This window comes from Neomonachus schauinslandi, chromosome 7, assembly GCF_002201575.2.
Source record: "Neomonachus schauinslandi chromosome 7, ASM220157v2, whole genome shotgun sequence".
Taxonomy (NCBI): domain Eukaryota; kingdom Metazoa; phylum Chordata; class Mammalia; order Carnivora; family Phocidae; genus Neomonachus; species Neomonachus schauinslandi.
Genome location: NC_058409.1, coordinates 96,532,815 through 96,552,326, shown reverse-complemented (window position 1 = coordinate 96,552,326; position 19,512 = coordinate 96,532,815).

Here is a 19,512-nt window from a genome sequence, read left to right as displayed (position 1 = left end):
TTTCTTTCTTTCTTTCTTTCTTTCTTTCTTTCTTTCTTTCTTTCTTTCTTTCTTTCTTTCTTTCTTTCTTTCTTTCTTTTCTTTCTTTCCTTCCTTCCTTCCTTCCTTCCTTCCTTCCTTCCTTCCTTCCTTTTTCTTTCTCTTTCTTTCTCTCTCTCTCTCTATTTCTCTCTCTCTCTCTCTTTCTTTCTTTCTGCCAAATTTGTTTTGTGTTTTTCCTTCCTTTTAATCACAGATAGAAAAGATATTCTGTGTGTCACTTAGTAATTCTTCAGCCAAGATATCTTCAACCATATTACAATGGACAAGGTAATTTCTTAGATTTCACCAGTTTAATAGCCTGACCACTTAATATTTGGAAAATAGAAAGGATATTCAGATTGCTGCCATAAATTCAAACTACATCTCCTCTTATATATCAGCTTTGATAATACATCCTGAAATATATTAGAAGCAAGTGAGTTTTTGAAATTAAGGTTCATTGTTTTTTAGTATTATCTTGATCCATATGAACAAAAATTGGGAAACCAGATCTTTTATTTCAAATTTACAACTTGATTATTATGATAATGCATTTCCTTAGCAGTTTGGTTTTGTTCACCAACACTGTGGGTCCTATTGCACAAGCCTTCTTTACATTGTTTTTTGTTTTGGGGGGTGGGGCAGAGGGAGAGGGAGAAAGAGAATCTTAAGCAGGCTCCAGGCTCAGATGCAGGGCCTGATCTCACAACCCTGAGATCGTGAGCTGAGCCCAAATCAAGTCAGTGTTTAATTGACTGAGCCACCCAGGCACTTTTTTTTTTTTTTTTTGAGAGAGAGAGTACATTGTTTTAATAGTTTATCCAATCACCTTTAAAAAAATTACACCAAAATTAATATCATTGCATTCAAAACACTAATAGGGGCACCTGGGTGGCTCAGTCATTAAGCGTGGGCCTTTGGCTTAGGTCATGATCCCAGGGTCCTGGAATCGAGCCCCACATCAGGCTCCCTGCTCAGCGGGAAGCCTGCTTCTTCCTCTCCCACTCCCCCTGCTTGTGTTCCCTCTCTCTCTGTGTCTCTGTCTGTCAAATAAATAAATAAAATCTTTAAAAATAAATAAATAAAAATAAAACACTGTAATAGACTCATAAAGAATATTTAATAATTAATAAACTTGAGTCCGCACACAAGTAGCTTACAGTCTTTGTAGGTTGAATTGGATGGAGATTTTTAGACGCCAGAACTAAGTTCATTTAAAACCAAGCATAGAAAGTTTTTGATCCCTATATTTTAAAAAAAGGATTCCTTTCTCTACTTTTTGTTCCCCAAAATTCAGTTTTCCAAAATGACTTCTGCAATTGCTACATCTACTCCCACGGCTACTCCAACTGACCCAGTTACTCATCCTGCTACTCTAGCCACTTTGATAGGTAGGCACAGCTTCTCTAACCAGCTAGTGTGTCTGTCTAAGCTACTCTGATTATCCCCTGGTTTTTCCATTTGGCCTCTTTCAATTAGAACAGGTACTAGGAATAATTAAGCTTATCCTTCAAGTGAGTTTCTTATTTGTGTTTCTGACTTCAACCTATTCAGATTCCTAGTTCTTTTTCTTCTTCCAGAACAGTAGTGTTCAAAAAAATAATAATAAATAAAAATAAATTTGAAAAATAGCACTGAAACCCTATTTCCACATATATCTACCAAATTAAGCAAGTAAGCAAACACATAAACAAACAAAAACCAGTTAAAAGTGATAATGTTCTGATATGGAGTCTTACCATCTTCACTTCTGATTTGCCCCACAAATTAGTGCCTAGGGTGAAAATACAACCTGATTTTAAATCAGTGATCTAGGACAGGAGTTGGCAAACTAGGGGCCATGGTTCAAATTCTGTTCATGGACTGTTTTTGTACAGCCCTTGAGCTGTGGATGCTTTTAACATTTTTAAATGTTTGGAAAAAAGTCAAAAGAAGAAGAATATTTCTTGACATATGAAAAGTATATTACATTAAAACTTCAGTGTCTGTAGACCAAAGTGTATTGAAATACTTTCAGGCTCATTTGTTTATGTATGACTTAGAGCATTGGAGCTGAATAGTTACAACCAATACCCTATGACTCACACACTAAAACATTTATTGCCTGTCCCTCTATAGATGAATGTTGTCAATTACTAATGTAGAATATGGGCTCTTACAGTGGTTCACTCCCAGAAATCATTTTGCGCTTTGAGAGACAATGAAATACAACTATATTCAACCTCAAGTAGCTAAAACAAATTGATGGAGACCTTATGTATTCTAGCACACGTAAGCATTAGAGTACCGAAGGCTTAAGAAATATCTGTGGGGAAAACAAAATGCTTAAAGTTAAGGAAAAAAAAATCATAATTGAAAGTGCCATTATTTAATTTTATCAGTAGAATACTTCAGTCATTTTGTGGAACATCTGTATTTTTAAGGCATATCATCTCAGGAATTGTGAACCTGAGGTTCCTGGTGTTAGCCTTCAGCCAGTTTCCTGAAGGAACTCTAATAGGGCCAAGGAAAGATCCCAATTCATTTCACCTGTCCATTCCCTCTCTCCTAAGGCTGATGGAATAGTTATGCCATGTGTTAATCCACCCCTTCTTTTGATCACTGCGTGGTTAGTTTTATGAAGGAAATATGACCAAAATGAAATATACATTAGAAATTAATTTATTTAACAAATATAAAGAAATTTCATTGAGATCCATCTACTTTGAAGAATGGGAGGTATTTTGACAGATGGAAATGGTAATTGGAGTGAAGTAAGATGAAAGGTAAAGCTTGAACAAAAATCCATTGATGGGAGGGTATGGTATGTATTTGGGAAATATATGTATTTCTAAGCTACTAGAACATATGGCACATATATAAAAATTACTTAGGACATATAAGATGATCTTGAATGTGATAATAATTTGCTAAAGCAGTGGAGAACCCCTCAAATTTTTATGAAGCAGAGGGCTTTGATCAAACCTATGCTTTAGAATTACAGTCTCTAAAGTGGTGTGTGCATTACCATGGCTTGGACATCACAATCCTTTGAAATATTGAACACAATATTGGAACTCCTTATATTTGTTTTTAATCTATGTGTTATAATAAAGAGCTTTGTAATGCTAGATGGGTTCATCTGGCACTGGCATTTGATATGTGTGTCAAACAGTTTCATGTCAGACATAGACAGTCAAGTATCCTTAACCAAGTGTGGAGATTTCAAGCCAGTGGGAATGGCAGTTCACTCTTCATTTCATCTAGCTTTCAATTCACCGTTACTTATTGACATTTATGTCTACCTGATAGTGGATTCATGTATTATATTTTCCAGCTTTAAGCTTAACTTTGGAAAACAGATTAATGTTTTATGAAAAAAAAAAGATCATTCTAATAATGCAAGCATAAGCAATTAACAAAAATGACAGTGATGCCACAAATTTAATCATAAACTGTTGGTCACCAACATAATGAGGTCAGACAATTATGATCTGATCTGCCTGTAAGTTGGCCAAAAACAAATTATTAAGGGACAACTGGTGTTTACAAAAAATATCCACTATTATTAGTGATATAAATTTGTAATCATGCTTAGGAGGCAATTAAAAATATTATTTTATCTTCATCTCACCCTTCAAACATATCTATTATATCATGTTGTTTTATCATGTGAAAAATTGATATTAGCACAGTAGTTCAATACACAATGTTATAAATAAATGCTATAGTGTATATTAGAGGTCAACTTCACAACCTTTGCTAAGTGTGAGTAATGAAAAAACTTCTGAGTGGATTAAAGTAGAGATTATAGATCTACAAGAAGTAATCTACAATGAAGGGACATTTGGAAGTACTTTCCCTGGCCCTGGCATGAATTGGGATTGTGTCAATTATGAAAGGAAAGGAGGTAACATGTGCCTGGGATATTATGAGATGACATGGATGAGATGAAGAAGTCAGAGAGCACAGTGAAGCTGAATGCATGAGTGATGCCTCAATATGTGTGCAGTGATATCAAGAGGGAAAAAAAGGTGAACTTAGGAGCACAGTGAAGTTCCTTTTTGTCTTTTTTAAAACATAATTATTTAACATTGATTTCATTGTTTTCACTAATACATTTCTTGAATAGAATTTGGTGATCTAAGTCATCCCTGAAAAGTGAAAAGCTAACAGAAGAAATTAATTGACCTGTACTTTCAATACTGATCGCCACATGAAGTATAGAACAGATGTTTTCTGATTTAAGGTGTGTGTGTGTGTGTGTGTGTGTGTGTGTGATTTCTCACTTATGTTGTAATACGGATTGTTTTAGCAGATTTTCCATTTTGAGAAACATAATACACACTTTTGGAGGTTGTCATTATATGTTACTTCATATTACAAGATTCCCACTCTGAACTGTATTTAAAACTTGCACGTCCTAAGAGTTAAAATGGCTCTAAAAGTAATTTCTCTTTGTACTCATGTTTTATTTTTTAATTAACGTGTAGTTGAATCAGTTGCTGTATCACATATTAGATAACTGGAATAGTGTAAAACTTAAATACAAAACTTTACAATAAAATTTGATTTCTTTATTTCTGTTAGTTGTGTGTATTTGGCACGTTTGGGTTGCTGCTTCATATGCATACAAATGATATTGTTTTCATATATGACTGAACTCTATCTAGTACAATATTTTAGAGTAAAACTTCTATTTCAAAAATTTCTATACAAGATGGAGAAGTGCCTTTATCAACAGGAAAGAAGTGATAGTAATTGTTGTGATAATGACGTAGACCATCAGTATTATTTTTGTATGCTACTGATTGAAATCATTGAATACTTAGTGATCGCTCAATTCCTTTCCATAGCTGAGTCCTTCAGAGCCTGTGAATACAGTAACTAATGCTGTTTCCTTTTTGTCTACTTGCCAACAAGCATAGCATCAGAAATGTGACCATCTTCTATTAACTAAAAAGTGTCAGGTGGCATGTATACTTCTGTACTCAGCCCTACACTTTACTGAACATATTTTATCTTGATTTTTTTCTCTGAATATAGTTGCTATATTTATTATTGTAAGCCATCTAAGACAAATTGTGCAAAAATCTTATATGAATATATAAATATTATACTTTCAAACATAGAAAAATATATTGATGATTCCTAGAATATTTTTTATTTTGTATAATTTTGTCAGTGATTGTCAGTGATACTGTGGCTAATACTGACCTTTTACAGAAAGTATATGAACACTGGATATAATCCAAATTTCAGATTTAAAAAGAACTATCAAATTGAATTTAAAAAAAATAAAAAGAACTGTAAAAGCATTATTCCTTCAAATTTTACAAAGAATAGGTGTTTTTCCCATATTATAACAGTAATACATGAAATTATAGGAAATTTTCAGATAAGATAATAGAAAATAGCCATCCTGCTCAGTGATATATTAATATATTACTTTTTATTCATTTGTGTGTGTGTGTGTGTGAACTTAAAGATAATTGCAAATCTGAGTGCACATTTTCCAGATGATGTTTAAAATGTCCTTACAGACTCTGAAACAAATAATGCAATATATGTTAAGAAAAAAAAAAGAAGAAGAAGGTAGCGGGAGGGGAAGAATGAAGCGGGGGAAATCGGAGGGGTAGACGAACCATGAGAGACGATGGACTCTGAAAAACAAACTGAGGGTTCTAGAGGGGAGGGGGGTGGGAGGATGATTTAGCCTGGTGGTGGGTATTGAGGAGGGCACATTCTGCATGGAGCACTGGGTGTTATGCACAAACAATGAATCATGGAACACTTCATCTAAAACTAATGATGTAATGTATGGGGATTAACATAAGAATAAAAAAAATTAAAAAAAAAATGTCCTTACAGAACTTTCACAGTTTTCTCACCCATACCTAATTCCTTAGGACATTTTTTTTAAAGATTTTATTTATTTATTTGACAGAGAGAGAGAAACAGAGAGAGAGGGAACACAAGCAGGGGGAGTAGGAGAGGGAGAAGCAGGCTTCCTGCGGAGCAGGGAGCCCAATGTGGGGCTCTATCCCAGGACCCTGGGATCATGACCTGAGCCAAAGGCAGATGCTTAACGACTGAGCCACCCAGGCGCCCCTCCTTAGGACTTTTTTAAAGCAACCTACATTCATCAAGCTTTTCCACAGTGTTGACTTAGTTTTCATACAAACAATAATTTTGTTTGTTTGTGGGTATAGTTGGGCTTATTAGAGAAAAGCCCAGGAGTTGTGATGATTGAGCTACTGTTGGGCATCAATAGGTGAATTTTGGGAGCTATTTTTGATTGTACTTAGCTGGAAAGGGAAATTTTAAAGTAAAATGCTAGGATTCACTATGTATCAGGATTCCCCTTTATTCAGGTATTTGCTCTATAATTTACTTAATTTTACCTTACAAACACAGCTTGAGAAATGTCATTGATTAGGTGTAAGGTGTGAAAAATAGGAGAGCAAAAAGAGGTTACTAAGTTAAAATATATTTGGGGAAAAGAGGTCTTCCCTCTTTTATCAACTTCTATATTTGAAAACATTTACTTAATTTTTTACAACAGATTATGTAATTTTCAATATGAAAATTTTAAATTAAATCATTTAATTTTAAAAGTTGGAAAGTTAAATGACAAACATTATTTTAGATCTGCAGTAAAATGTGTTTTATTCTTTACCAAATATACACAGTTTTGAAATTCTATCTCATAATTTTCTAAGGCTCCTAGTTTATTTATAAATCTTAGTTTATTTATCTTTCAGCTGAGCATTGTTCTTAACCTTATATAGTAAGGTCATTTATATGTTGAATTTCTATATTCTTGTTCTGTGTAATTTACAATCTAAATATTGCATCAGTGGGTTTTTTCTAATAGACGTCAATAGGAACCATTTCCATTTATGAACTTAAGGTGACATAATTTAAATTAAACAATAATGTGACAGTGGTAGAGATACCAAAACATATTATGTACCAAGAACATGGATTGAGCTGATTGTCATACAACGGAGTCACAGACACAAACCACAAATGCCAGGCAAGGTTTATTGGAAAATACCTACAAGCAAAGAAATAGAGTGCATGTATTATGTGAACTCTCATTATCTCACCATTTAGTCAAGGTATAGATGGTCAACATGCCAGGAGAGATGCTTTACATATTTATATTTTGTGGGCAGTGGGAGCCTCTGCTTAGAGAAGGGGCCTTATTAGAAAGACATAGCCTCTGTCTCTCAGTGACTGGCATCAGCCTGTTCTTCTGTTGAGATAATTCAGATCTCCTGAGCCGGTTCTTTATTAAAACACTAAAAGTGGAAGGGAAATGAACCTCCAGTGCGTGCAAAGATTCATCAGGGTATTCAGGTACCATCTTTTCCTCTTCAAGTCCAGAAACTATTCATGTTCTAGCTTGTCAAATATGTCATTCCTGGGTAAATCTCTCACTGAGAGGCAATGGTAAAATGGTGTTATAACTCCCAATGATATGTTTTTTTTCAGAACCTCTTTGTAGTGAAACAATATAAAAACAATATAAATCTTCTTACTTCTTCAGTTACCTAATATAATTTATATAATCAAATCTAAATCATTTCTCATGAATTGCCTCATCCATAATGCCTATGGGCAGAGTGAGAAAAGTCATCCCATTTACACAAGCAATGTTCATCCTTTGTCCAACAAGGGAAAACCAAAGTAAGGGAATACAACTTCATTATATAAGACAGAGGAAAAGGTGTTTTATATATATATATATATAAAAATATATATAAATATATATATAAATATATATAATATATATAAATATATATATAATATATAAATATATATTATAAATATATATAAATAAATATAAAAGGTGTTTTATATATATATATATAATACACACACACACACACACGTAATGGTCAGTATTTACTGAAAATTTACTAAAAAATTATCATTCATTCCAGAGGGCAATGAAAAAATCAAAAATCAAGAGAAAAAAGAAATGGCAATAGAAATAGGTCCACAGGTGGTGTATATATTGAAGTTTTCAGACATGAGATTTAAAGTAATCATGGTTCACATTTTCAAGAAAAATAGCTGATAGGAATCCACAAAAAGAAAAAAAAAAGAATTAAATTGACATTCTAGTACAGAAAAAATATAACTGAATTGAGAACTTAATAAAACAGGAGATTATTAGACTTGTAGAAGAGAGAATTAGCAAATTGGAATGATGATTTTGAAGCAAAGAAAGGAAAAAAAAGACATGGGCAAAATGAAAATTTCTAACAGACATATAAGTCTTAGAAGGAGAATAGAGAGAATAGGACCAATGCAGTACTTGGTGTTTTACTTAATTTTATAAGAATTTTCCCAAAGTTAAAGATGAGAGATAATGATCAAGATGCTATTTATTTATCTTTTTAAAAGATTTTGTTTATTTAGAGGGAGAGAGAGAGAGCAAGCAGGGGGAGGGGCACAAGGAGAGAGAGAATCTTAAGCAGACTCTGTACTGAGTGTGGAGCCTGAAGTGGTGCTTGATCTCACAACCCCAAGATAATGGCCTGAGCTGAAATCAAGAGTCAGACGCTCAACTGACTGAGCAACCCAGGTTCCCCAAATCAAGATGCTATTTAAAGGAACTACCAAAAGAACAACCATGGAGAACGCCTAGAAATTACCACTCCAAATTGTTAAGGGAAGACAACCAGTTTCATGGTCAATGCTTTTGGGGGAAAAAAAAAAAAGTGAACTCTTACATTGTACCTAATGTATACTTAAGATGTCTGATGTATTGATAGTACATTTCTTCCAGAAATTCTGAAATGGAATTGGACAAAAGAATATCCCAAACTAAGCAAACTAAGTAAGAGTCTATTATTAACTCCAAGAAAAAAATTTGTATCAAGAAGGGAATGTCACCATCTATGAACCATTGCTTTTCTTGGAAAGAAGGAGAGATAACTGTGTTTTGAGGTCATGTTATATAAAAAATTAAATCCTCTTATTTTTTGGTAATATTACACATTAAATATTTAAAAGTGAAAATAATAAATAACAATATAAGCATATTATGTTAAAGTATAGAAGACAGAAAATGTCAAAAAAATTAAATAGTTGATAACATTTTTTTATTCTAGTAAAAGGGAAGCAAGAGGGCAAAAGATACAAGGTGATGTATGCTGGGAATAAGGTCTCTTTCTCTTATAAGTCTATGTCTTATAGACTTATATATAAATCTTATAAGCCTTTATCTTATCCTCTATACGTGAATAATAATAGTCCTTACCTTGTCTGTTTTTTTTAAGGCTCAAGTTATACAAAAATGTTAGCACATTGTCAGTCACAAAGTAACTGCTCATTAAGTGCTAGTTATTTAATTAGTAGATTAATAGAAGTAAAATAGAAGTGATTATAGCAATTTTAGGAATTAAGACATTATTTCAATTGGTTAACTTTATGTATTTTGCAAGCAAGTTGGCAAATTAATATATAAACTGTGTAAATATGGTTCATCATCCATGACTTTCTTTTTTTAAAATTTTTTATTGTATGTTAATCACCATACATTACATCATTAGTTTTTGATGTAGTGTTCCATGATTCATTGTTTGTGTATAACACCCCGTGCTCCATGCAGAATGTGCCCTCTTTAATACTCATTACCAGGCTAACCCATCCTCCCACCCCCTCCCCTCTAGAACCCTCAGTTTGTTTTTCAGAGTCCATCATCTCTCATTGTTCGTCTCCCCTTCCAATTTCCCCTCCTTCATTCTTCCCCTCCTGCTATCTTCTTTTTTTTTTTTTAACATATATTGTATTTGTTTCAGAGGTAGAGATCTGTGATTCAACAGCGCTGTGAATTGTGCAAGACTGTTGCATCCATGACTTTCTTTGCTCTCCTCTCTATACTTCCTTTTCTGAAATGTATGTCTGAGAGTTTGGTTAATGGATCAGAATCTTGACCCTTTCTACATTTCAACCTTGAGCATTCTTTAAATTGGCAATGCCACATCCCAACTATCCCCTGATATTCTATTCTCCAGAATTCATCTGGGGTGACATCTTTAGTCCTAGGGCTGGGAGAAAAAATAAAGAGCTGTACCAGTCTGTATCTATGATATCACTAATTTTCAACCCACATGTAACTGCATTCTGTATGCATTTCCTCCCTAAGCCATATTTCGTTGGTTAATAGTGATTAATTTTATGCAAATTTTAAATAAAAGTTTAAGCAAAAAACACAATATCATAGAAGCACTTGAAGTAATGAAATTGTTTCCTTTATTGAAAATTTTATTTTAAACCCTCCCAATTATCATCTTCATTGACAATATAATCAGGACTTAATGCTGAGTTGTTGTTAATTTTTAATGCTACTTATGTTGTTTAATACAGTGTATAATTTGGCACTGAATCTTTTAGTAGAACTAAGCTTTGACATCCTCTATAATCCTCTACTCAAAACTAATATTTTTAATCAATTAACACCCTTCTCCTTCCCACCCCACCTGTATTACATCTTAGAATGTATTATAGTAGTGCAGAATGTTTAACATTTTAAAATATTTATAAATGGGATTTCACTTTTAGAAAGTCAAAATCATTACAGATATAGTAAAATCTTCTCCCCGGATTAAAAATACCATAGTTATAAAATATTATAGCTGGAAGTAACTTGACTTCTCAGCAAATTTTCAGCTATAGACTTTCTGTTAATCAAGATGTGTCACTGCTTCTAACTGTTCTAAATGAAGCTGAATATTTAGAATAAGTCTGTCTTTTTTGGAAAAAAAAATATTGTAAAATTGTAGTTCATTTAAATCCTCAGAGACTTTTTACCAACATGATGCTTGAGCACCAGTTTTCCTGTGACTTTCACCCTGAGTTAAGGATGCATTTCTTGAGGCTTAGTTTATTAAGACCAGATAATGTTTTCAAAGGGATGCATAGCTCCCATTCCCTTGGGAATATGTGGGTACCTGTCTAGTCTGAATTTCAGATACTGACAGAGAATTGTAATTACAATATAGCTGCAGTTTCATGAATATTCAATTACTCCATAAAAAGAATTAACTTGAGCCATAGATCAATTACATGAACGTTGATAAATTCCTTTAGCAAGTATGATATTTTCAGGGAACAAATTCAGGTGCAAGAGAAATGTCATTTTCTTTACTTTTTTCTATAATCCAAATTAACCGTTCTGTGTGATAGCAGAAAATTTAATGTCCAGTTTCTTAGTTATTTCAGGTTTAAACTCCATCATAGGCTGCTCTCCTCCTTTTTGCTCTCTTCTCTTTCCTGAGATGGCATCAAAATCCAGGGGGGATGGGATGAGGTAGTTTCTATGACTTGCATAATGCTATTGTATGAAAGAAGGTCCCAGCACCACTTTTTCATCCTCAATGGTGTTACTTACCCACTGGGTCTTTCTTTTATCTGATCACAAAAGGTTGGTATCTGCCATTAAGAAGTTCATGTTCTCACTTGGTCACTAGCTCTACTGTCCATTGTAGCATTGGAGAATTACTCTTCTGGTTCAAACTTAAGATCTTTTGGGGCTAATACTGTTCATTACATTCCATGTTTATAACCACACTGGGAAAACAAACAAACAAACAAAAAAATACATGGCCGCTCACTGCAACATACTGGGTTTACATGTAGGTTATGAAAGTCTCTCTCAGGTTCTTTGGATAGCAATCTGCTCTTTTATTTCATATCCTGAATGGTGGGGGACTCTGTGGGTTGTGTATCAGACAAAAGGTGAAGCACAATTCATTTCTATTCTTCAATACTCAAACCTGTATGGGAGTTTTATTCCACTCTCCAGCTAACTCTGGATGTCCTGCAGGATTCAAAGCTTCTGATCGAAGTTTAACCCTCTTATGTTCTACTTCAGCTCCCCTTCCTCTCTAGTTTGTAGGAGTTGGTTTAGGTGGGGATGGCAGTGTCAAGCTGGGCAAGAGGAAAACAAAAAAACAAAACACCACAAGTGTGCTAATGTCTCCCCATATCACACAGCTATACTTCTTTGAAAGTTATGCTCAGGACTAAAATCCCGAGTGTGTTGAGTTATGATTGTTTGATTAGAAAGTTCCCAATTGATCATCAGTGATGGAAATTATTATCGGATAATGAATACTGCATTCTAACAACATCAGTAATGGTACTCCCTTCAATCACAATCTTGAGGTTATCAAATGTCATAAAAAATGAAAGCCCCCCAAAAATCAAAAGTCCAGAAATTGAGAAGAAAGAAAAGAAAGGTAAAGGAGAAAGGAATGCTGGAGCCCTATTTCTTGTATTATTTAGGACCTGGTTTCTTCCCGTTCTATTTAACCAACATTCACATGATCCATGAAGTCCTCCTTCACTCTGACCAATCCTGTTGCCTCATACCTATTTGCTTGCACTGTGCTCTTAACTCATGTATCAGTGTTCCCCTTTTTAAAGCTCAAGCACAGTATTTTGCATATAGAAGCCTGTTAGTACCTGTCTGTTTTATATAAGTATATATTGTGTGTCTGGTGAATATTGTATAAGTGAAATGTTGTTTATTTAAATATTTTATCATTTAAAATATAGGTTGAAAATTTTTAAAAACATTTAGCTTGCTGGAGTGTTTTAGGTAAGAAACCTGGTCCTTTGCCAAAATACCAGGTATAAAGGGTGGTTTAGACTTGAGAGACAAGAATGGAAATACAAGGGCGCCTGGGTGGCTCAGTTGGTTAGGCGACTGCCTTCGGCTCAGGTCATGATCCTGGAGTCCCGGGATCGAGTCCCGCATCGGGCTCCCTGCTCCGCGGGGAGTCCGCTTCTCCCTCTGACCCTCCCCCCTCTCGTGCTCTCTGTCTCTCATTGTCTCTCTCGCAAATAAAGTCTTAAAAAAAAAAAATTAAAAAAAAAAAAAAAAGAATGGAAATACAAGACTGAGATTAAGATGGTTCATAGGTCAAGGTTGAGAGTCAGAGAGCACGTTCAAAAGAGCCAAAATTTAAGGTCAGAGTCAAGAACCCTGGGCTCTGTTTCTGGTTGGAACTCTAGGCTTGAGGATATCATGTTTAGGCTCTGTTGAAACAAGGTAACATAGTGATTAAAAGTATTCCAACTGCCCATTCTGAGGTCAGCTAGTCATGTATATGAATCCTCATTTACTCTTATGACTTCATAAATTTAGTCAAGTTGTTTAAACTTTATGGATTTTTTTTTATAAAATAAGAATATTAATAGGACTTACATAGTAGGATTCATAGTGAAGTTCTTCAGGTAGATCAGAAAAATTTATTCTCTGTCTCTTTCATGGTTTATTTTGTGGCTTATTTGGAGATACTGTGGGCAGCTAAATCTCCACCAGCTGGTTATAATTTCTCCCTCAGTCTACTCATCTAAGGTTCTAGTTCCAATGGGTATTTCCTAAAGCTAATGAACTTAAACTCAGGGATCTTCCCAAGCTCTGGGAGGGAACTTAGCAATATGTTTGCATGGCTATGTTTTTGCTAATTTTTAAAACTAAGGTACACTTTATATTATTTTTCATAAATCCCCCCTACCCCACAAAATTCCATGTTTCAGGATCTACATAATCCAATTCTGCCCCAGCCTGGGCTTTTTTTGCTGAAGTCACCTTACCCTTTAAAATCCTCCCAGATCATAATTTTGAACAACCATAGACTGACATTATTTCAAGAGCCAGTGTATGCACTTCAAGTGCGATGTGACAGCGATCCACCATTTTTCTCAAACTCTAGAGGAAGCACATCATCATCTCTGATCAGCACCTTCTCTTCAACCTCACTCAGTTGTATTGAGCTCATGAATCAGTTGATGTCACTAGGAATGGACTTCCTAAAGCTATCCTTCACTAGGCTTTACTCTCCCATGGATAGGGGAATTAGTATTCATAACACACTATCAGTTCTTTCCAAAGAAATGTTCTCATGAATTTCCAAATTTCTCTGTCTCCAACATTTTTTATAGTCTAGGGGTGATGATCAACTAAAGATTATACAACAGGTTCTTGGGTACCTCATTTGTAAGTCCTGCTTTGGAGATGTAGCATATCACAATGGAAAGTAGAAGGCACTTATGGTCTTAGTGCCTCTGATGAACTGAGTAAGGATGCATTTTAACAACTATCTCACATATACAAAACCTGAAGAATACCTAGAAAATAGTGAAAATTCAAAAAAATTAGCTATTATCTCTCAGTATGCCTCTCAGAACTGGCCTGGGTCTAGAAATGACCGATGGAATGATGTCTGTCATTGAAACCAGTTTTATAAGAAATTACAGGAGAAAGGTGGGAAGGGTGAAGAGAGCTACTGTAAGTATGATATTAACTTTTTAGAAGACTAATGTTAATTTATCTTTGAAAAAATGAAAATAATATTGTAAGCAGAAATAGTCATATTTCTAATTTGGGGATATATAATTTGCAAATTTTTTTACATTAAACAAGTCTATATTGAGTTGAGTCAAGTTATTTTTAAAATTCTTTTTACACTTTCTGATAAGGATCAGATTAATGTAATTTAATTGCACTTAACTATTATAATTTGCATCTTCCCCCTAATAAAAATAGGGCTTCAATAAAAAAATAAAGTGATATGGTTCTGTACAGGCACCAAATTTAATTTTCTATTGTTTCCATTTTAGGTAAAATGTAAAAGTATAGTGTTTCTTTGCAAAAGTAATTGCACAAAGTTAACTACATTTAAATTCACAGAAACATGATTTTTGTAGACCAAAAGAAATAGAGGCAGCTAGAATATAAGAGTAGGTAGATTAGCCTGCATAAACATTAATAATGTTTATTTAACCACCCTTCCTTATTCTTTAGTACAATATTCTTTAACATAAAACAAAAGATGTGGGTGGATTGTTTACTTGTTTTCTATTTCATATTCTAAGGAGAAATATATGAAACTAATTACCATGCTCAGAAAAGAAAACCATTCACATGGAAAATGAAATTTGAAAAACAATGTGCATATATTTCAGCTCTAATAGTGCAAAGAAGAACTTGCACATCATTTTTCTTAGGGTGTGAAATACAGGTTCTTGAGCATTTATAGTCTCCATAAATTATGTTGTCTATTTTGTATGTGGATGTCTTTAAATGTTTGAAAAATGCTGTATTTTATTTTGCATGTTTAAATTATGGTGTAATTTTTTTCCATTTGTATTTTATATATATTTGCCTCTCATTTTGTGATACTTAAACAGGAGAGAGATAAGAGAACCAACTAAAAGAAGTTTGTACTAGGGAAAAATTATATGAATCAATTTGTTTCTGAGAGTATACATTCCTAGTGGAAATAAAGATGATGATCATCACAGTCATAATAAAAAAATAATAAATACCACAATGAATATTTGGGGTTTTATCCTACTTTCTTTCCTTTAAGATATCACAACTCTTTATAGGAATCTTGCTCTGTCCATGTGATTTGGCTGGGTAAAATCATACATCTGGCCCCAGAGCAAGAAATAACTCACATCTTATCAGTTATGCCTTTTCAACTCACTAGGTATGGGATAGGTTCAGAACACATGCCACAACAGGCCATAATTTCTTAGCTCTTTTGAGAAGCATAAAAAAAAGTTGTTTATTGTCTGTAAATTTCCATCAAGAATGAGCATAATAGTTAAGCTGTTGAGATCAGTGTTCCTACTATGTGAAGAAAGTCCACTTAATGAAGCCCACAAAGAGGAAAACAGACTGAGAGCAAGAGTTGGAGACAAAGAGGTACCCTAATGACAGTCTGAGATTTAGATTTAGCAGAGTCTGGAGATAATTCTGTTGTCTGGATTTTTAATCTACTTGAATAAATCAATTCATTTTTTGCTTAATTCAGTCTGAGTTGAATTTCTTATACTTGCAACTAAAAAGGTGGGTCAAAATTAATGGCAGACCGTTAATTTTGTTGTAGAATTGTGTAAGCAGGGACGCCTGGGTGGCTCAGTCGGTTAAGCGTCTGCCTTCGGCTCAGGTCATGATCCCAGGGTCCTGGGATCGAGTCCCGCATCGGGCTCCCTGCTCCGCGGGGAGCCTGCTTCTCCCTCTGCCTCTGTCTCTCTCTCTGTCTCTCATGAATAAATAAATAAAATCTTTAAAAAAAAAAAGAATTGTGTAAGCACTCACACAAATTGTCATATTAAATTTCACAAGTCTTTGGAGTTGTTAAAGTTGGGGAAATGTAAAGAAACAAAAAGTTATTGAAAGATCCATAACCAATCAAAGGAGGAATGAAATCAGATGGAATTAATATATTGTTGAATGACAGCCTCTGTGACTTTTTTATCTCTCCATTTCTATAATACTAAGATGATACACCTGCATTCTATTTCCTGCATCTTGCAACTGTCCTTTTCATCATCTTTCTTTCTCCATTTTAGATAATGGGCATTGTCACTATCCGTACTTTAAAATCCCTGAAACATTTTTTACTGCTCTTGTGTCTTTTCTACCTTAATTAGTGGTGAAGAAAAAGTTCTAAAAGAGTAAAATGTTTAAAAATAGGTTATATTTGATCAAAATATTACATACTGCAATGCAGGCTATTTACTCAAAAATGTTTGTTTCATTGAGATCATGTCATATAAATGCAAAAACTATGTTCTTTATTCTCTGTACTGATCTTTTTTTTTTTAAAGATCTTATTTATTTATTTGACAGAGAGAGAGAGCGTACCAGAGGGAATGGAAGGCAGAGGGAAAGGGAGAAGCAGGTTCCCTGCAGAGCAAAGGGAGTGGATGCAGGACTCGATCCCAGGACCCTGGGATCATGACCTGAGCTGAAGGCAGTCACTTAACCAACTGAGCCACCCAGACATCCCTCTCTGTACTGTTCTTAATCAAAGTAGATTATGAGATATTTCGTTAATAAATGTTCATAAGTAATATGAAATATGCAGACATAAAAAACCTCATTTTTTAAATTTATATTTTATTTTACTTCCAAATTTGAAATAATTTTAAACTTAGAGAAAGTTAATTTCTAGAAAACATATCACTTAGTTTTCCTAACATTAGGAAACATCTAACATTATTATGGGACATTTGTCAAAATGTAAAATTTAACATTGGTATTAACTGAACTACAGACATTATTCAGATTTCACAAATTTTTTCACTGACGTCCTTTTTTCTCTTCCAGGATCCCACACTGCATTTAGCTGTCATGTCTTACCTTAGTCTCCTCTAATGTGTAGTAGTTCCTTAGTCTGTCCTTATCTTTCATGATTTAACACTTTCAAGAATTTTTTTTTTACTTATTTTGCTGAATGTCTTCCAATTTGGGTGATCTCACATTTTCTCATAATTAGATTGAGATTACACACTTGGGGCAAAAGTAACAAAAAAGTGATGTGAATTTGCCAGACCATCCATGTTCTTAATATGGTATATCTCAGGTGGAATTTACCTGATAACTTGGTTAAACTGAAGTCCACTGGGTTTTCCCATATTAAAGCTATCATCTGTCCCCTTCTAATTGACAAATATCTTAGGATAGAGAATTTGAGAAAATACTAATTTCCTGGTTCTCTTCAAACTTTGTTCTACTTTCTCAAATTTGTTTTGACTTTTCTAGTTTACTTACTTTTCTATACAAATGTTAGAATCAGCTTGTCTCTATCTATGAAGATTCCTGCTGGGATTTTGATTGAGATGGAATTGAATCTCTAGATCTATTTGTGGAGAAATGACATCTTAACAATACCACGTTTTCCAATACATGAACACAGTATATCTCTCCATTTATTTAGATTTTCTTTTATTTCATTGTTACTTTCCAGTTTTTAACACATAAATCCTGTACATATTTTAGATTATACCTAATATTTAATTGTTTTTGTGATGTAATTATAGGTGGTATTTATTTCAAATTTTAATTGAGCATTGCTAATTTTTATAAATGTAATTGATTTTTTTTCTACATTGACCTTGTGTTGTACCTTTGCTAGAAGTCAATTATTATTTCTAGAAGTTTTTTATTTTAATTCTTTGAAATTTTCTTTGTAGACAGTCATGGACTATAATTTTGCAGTTTTAATTCTTGCTTTCCAATCTGTATGTCTTATTTAATTTTCTTGTTTTATTGCACTACCTAGGATTTCCAGTACATGTTGAATAGGAGAGATAAGAGAGGATCTTCTTGCCTTATTTTTGAGCTTGGGGGAAAATCATTCAGTAATTCATCATTAAGTGTCGTATTATCTCTAGGTTTTTTTTTTATACAGAGTTTTTATATGTCCATTACTGGATTAAATAAGTTCTTGTGTATTAAGAATTTGCTGAGAGTTTAAATCATCCATGCATGTTAAATTTTTTCAAGTACTTTTTGCATCAATTGAGATAATCACATGTATTTTTTTTTTTTACTATAGAAATATGTTGAGGCACCTAACTGGCTCAGACAGTAGAGAATGTGACTCTTGATCTTGGGATTGTGAGTTCAAGCCCCACATTGGGTGCAGAGATTACTTAAAAAAATATATGTTGAATTACTTTAGTTCATTTTTACGTGTTGAACCAGCCTTGCATTCATAGGTTAATCTCCACTTGGTATACCTATATTTTTCTTTTTATATGTTGCTAAATTTGATTTGTTAGTATTTTATTTTATTTTTTAAAGATTTTATTTATTTAGTTTAGAGAGAGAGAGAGAGCATGAGTGGAAGGCGCAGAGGGAGAGGGAGAGAGAATCTCAAGCCGACTCAGGGAGCCTGAGCCTGACATGGCACTTGATCCCAAGGGCATGATCCCTGAGATCATGACCTGAGCTGAAACCAAGAGTCAGATGCTTAATCAACTGCACCACCCAGGTGCCCCTGCTAGTATTTTATTGAGGAGTTTTGTGTCTCTGTTCATTTGCTCCCTGCGTCACCACTTTCCTTTTGGAAGGAGATACCCCCAACCCTTCTGGTTGCCCTAGTTTCTAAAATAAACACTTTTATTATACAGAGTGTGTCTTCAAATAACATTATAGTGCTTCACATGTAGTATAATAAACTTAAAACATAGATTTCTAATTTCTCCTCTCAATCTTTGTGCTATGAATATAAGATTTTTTTATTTTTACATATGCTGTAAGCGCATATTACATTGCTACTATTTTTGCTATATATAGTTACCTTTTAGAGAAATGAAAACTAAGAAATAAGTGAACTTTATTTTACTTTATTCCACTTGCAGTATTATTCATTTATTTATGTAGATTCAAGTTTTTTCTGGCATGTTCCTTCTGTTTGGAAGTTTTCTTTCAGGGCACTTGGGTGGCTCAGTTAATTAAGCATCTGACTCTTGATTTCAGCTTGATCATGATCTCAGTGGTTGTGAGATTGAGCCCCACAGAGTCTGCTTAAGATTCTCTCTCTCCCTTTCCCTCTCCCTCTGCCCCTTCTCCCATGCTTGTGCAAGTGTATGTACCCCCCTCTAAAAATAAAAAAAAATTAAAAAAAAGAAAGTCTTCTTTCACATTTCGTGTAATTTAGGTATTTTGGCAATGACTTTTCT